We start from the raw sequence: 3,946 nt of genomic DNA, 5'->3' as shown, positions 1-3,946 counted from the left end.
TCATCTTGAGCTTGTGTCCCCTTGAAAGAAGTATACTTCTCTTGTTGAGGGACAAACTTCGTCTTGGGGTATTGATCTTCTTCCCACTCAACTCCATTGGCATTGAACTTTCGTTCAAAACCAACACCTTGATTCTTCCGGTGCATTCCTTGCTTGCGCACAATTTCCTCGAATTGCTTACTCCCGGCAAGGCTTTTGTACACTCATTTCTCTATAATTCCCTTCAATAAGCTATTTTCTTGCTCAAGTGTAACTTGGCTAAGAGAATCATTAGTGGAATCAAGAGAACTACTAGAAGCAACAATATTGGATTTAACATGATCATTGTTACTGCTAGAGGAAGAATCTTTCTTGTTAGACTTGACTTGAGGCATGTAAGTGGATAAGAGTAAATGCTTGGCAATGTAAGAAGAACTTTTCTAGCGGAGATCATCATTGATTGCTTTTAAGAACTCATGCTCTTGCTCAAGATTGAGCTTTTCAAAGCGTAATTTCTCATGAGCTCTTAAAAGTTCTCGATGATCTTCGAAGATAGTGTCATGAGCTAACTTAAGAGTTTTTAGTTCTTTAGTTAGAGACTCAATCTTCTCCTTATCATTGTCATTCCTTTTATCTTGATTAGCATGATTAATTTGTCTTTCATCATAGTATTCATCACTAGAGTTGTCAACAAGCAAATCATCACCTAACAAGTCATCTTCATCACTATTGAAATCAACATACTCAGGGTGTGTTACCTTAGGACCTTTGGCCATGAGGCATCTTCCAATTCCCTCATTTGGTGAGTCAAATATGTCGTAGGAGTTGGTTGACACAAGTGCTAGACCGGCAACACCTTCATCTTGAGTATCTTCGGAGCCGGAGTAATAACTTCTCTCGGAGCGGAGCCGGATACCCATTCACCAACATGAGCTTGATGTCTTCGTCTTGTGTAGCTCCTTGATGATTCTTCCTTCCTTTCCGAATCCTTGCTTCTCCGTGAGTATCTTCGTTCATAACGATCATCTCTACTCCTTCCCTCTCTTGGTGGTGATTCTTTGCTTCTTCTTTTTGGAGAATCTTCTCTTCTCTTGTAGGGAGCCGTACACTCATTGGAATAGTGTCCGGGTCTTCCACAATTGTAGCAGTTTCGCTCTCGACTAGAAGATCTTTTGTCATTGTAGGACCTTGACTTGAAGCTTCTATCTTTGCTTCTACTCTTGTAGAACTTGTTGAAGTTCTTCACCATTAAGCTCAATTCTTCATTGAAGTCTTGTTTCTCACTTGATGAAGTAGGGGCTTCACATGAGGCTTTATAGGCACCACTTGATTTGTTGTGAAGTTCCTCTTTATCCTTAAGTGACATCTCATGAGCAACAATTCTTCCAATCACTTCCGTTGGCTTGAGATCTTTGTAATTGGGCATCATTTGGATCAATGTGCACACGGTATCATATTTTCCATCCAAGGCTCTTAGAATCTTCTTGATGATGAATCTATCGGTCATCTCTTCACTTCCTAAGCCGACAATCTCATTTGTGATGAGAGCAAGCCTAGAGTACATTTCGGCGACACCTTCACCATCCTTCATCTTGAACTTGTCAAGTTGGCTTTGAAGCACATCCAATTTGGATTCCTTGACAGAGTCGGTACCTTCGTGCATATCAATCAAAGTGTCCCAAATTTCCTTTGCATTCTCAAGGCGGCTGATTTTGTTGAATTCTTCGGGGCACAATCCGTTGAAGAGAATATCACAAGCTTGAGCATTGTATTGCAACATCTTCAACTCATCCGCGGTAGCTTCACGGTTCGGTTCTCTCCCATCAAAGAAGTCACCTTGCAAACCAACACACACAATAGCCCAAACGGCAGGGTTATGTCCAAGAATATGCATTTTCATTTTATGCTTCCAACTAGCAAAATTAGTACCATCAAAGTAAGGACCTCTACGGTGATAATTTCCCTTGCTAGACGCCATACTCTCCTAGGTTGTGAAACCAAGGCTATGACCACCAAAAGCTATGGAGATCAAGCAAATGGAGACCAAAGCTCTGATGCCACTTGTAGGATCGAAAGTATGTCTAGAGGGGGGTGATTAGACTACTTGACCAAATAAAAAACTTAACCTTTTCCCAATTTTAGTTCTTGGCAGATTTTAGCTAATTTGGGACAAGTCAAGCAATCATCACATAATTCAAGCAAGCATGCAAAGAGTATATAGGCAGCGGAAAGTAAAGCATGCAACTTGCAAGAATGTAAAGGGAAGGGTTTGGAGAATTCGAATGCTATTGGAGACACGGATGTTTTTCCCGTGGTTCGGATAGGTGGTGCTATCCTACATCCACGTTGATGGAGACTTCAACCCACGAAGGGTAACGGTTGCGCGAGTCCACACAGGGCTCCACCCAAGGGTAACGGTTGCGCGAGTCCACACAGGGCTCCACCCACGAAGGGTCCATGAAGAAGCAACCACCCACAAAGGGTCCACGAAGAAGCAACCTTGCCTATCCCACCATGGCCAACGCCCACACAGGACTTGCCTCACTAGCGGTAGATCTTCACGAAGTAGGCGATCTCCTTGCCCTTACAAACTTCTTGGTTCAACTCCACAATCTTGTCGGAGGCTCCCAAGTGACACCTAGCCAATCTAGGAGACACCACTCTCCAAGAAGTAACAAATGGTGTGTAGGTAATGAACTCCTTGCTCTTGTGCTTCAAATGATAGTCTCCCCAACACTCAACTCTCTCTCATAGGATTTGGATTTGGTGGAAAGAGGGTTTGAGTGGAAAGCAACTTGGGAAGGCTAGAGATCAAGATTCATATGGTAGGAATGGAATGTCTTGGTCTCAACACATGAGTAGGTGGTTCTCTCTCAGAACATATGAGTTGGAATGGTGTGTGTGTTCTGATGGCTCTCTCCTCGAATGAGAAGAAGGTGGAGGGGTATATATAGCCTCCACACAAAATCCAACCGTTACACAGTTTTCCAATCTCGGTGGGACCGAATCAATAAGCTCGGTTGGACTGAAAATGTAAACCTAGTGACCGTTAGTGATTTTCGGTGGGACTGATATGCAACTCGGTAGGACCGATACGGTTAGGGTTTGGGCATAATGTAATCTCGGTGAGACCGATTACACAAACTCGGTGAGACCGAATTTGGTAATTAGCTAACCAGAGAGTTGGTCAGGCAAACTCGGTGGGACCGATTTGCTCTTTCGGTGAGACCGAGTGGAACTCGGTGAGACCGAAAAGTTACAAAGGGGAAACACTGAGTTTACATTGCAATCTCGGTGGGACCGATTCGCTCTTTCGGTGGGACCGAAAAGTTATGAAAGGGAAACAGAGAGTTTGCAACCCCATCTCGGTGAGACCGAGATCCCTATCGGTAGGACCGAATTGCTAGGGTTTGGCAGTGGCTAATGACAAGTGAAACTCGGTGGCGCCGGATAGGAAGAATCGGTAGGACCGAGTTTGGCTTAGGGTTTAGGTCATATGTGGATATGGGAAAGTAGTTGAGGGTTTTGGAGCATATCACTAAGCACATGAAGCAAGAGGCTCATTAAGCAACACCTCATCCCTCCTTGATAGTATTGGCTTATCCTAAAGACTCAATGTGATCTTGGATCACTGAAATATAAAATGAAGAGTCTTGAGCTTTTGAGCTTGAGCCAATCCTTTGTCCTTAGCATTTTGAGGGTTCCACTTTCACATCCATGCCATGCCAATCATTGAGCTTTCCTGAAATAATCATCTTGGAATAGTATTAGCTCAATGAGCTATATGTTGTTATGAATTACCAAAACCACCTAGGGATAGTTGCACTTTCAGCATGCCCCCTCCCCCCAACCGAGGTTCACCTAGCAAAGTGCGAAGTAGCTAGCAGCCCCCACACCCCCCTTGTGTCGCCATGAAGGGAATCCTAATTAAGCTATGAATGCATGCCCCTCCCAACCGAGGTTCACC

This window comes from Triticum dicoccoides, chromosome 4A (genome assembly GCF_002162155.2).
Source record: "Triticum dicoccoides isolate Atlit2015 ecotype Zavitan chromosome 4A, WEW_v2.0, whole genome shotgun sequence".
NCBI classification, from domain to species: Eukaryota; Viridiplantae; Streptophyta; class Magnoliopsida; order Poales; family Poaceae; genus Triticum; species Triticum dicoccoides.
This window is presented reverse-complemented; position numbering follows the sequence as displayed.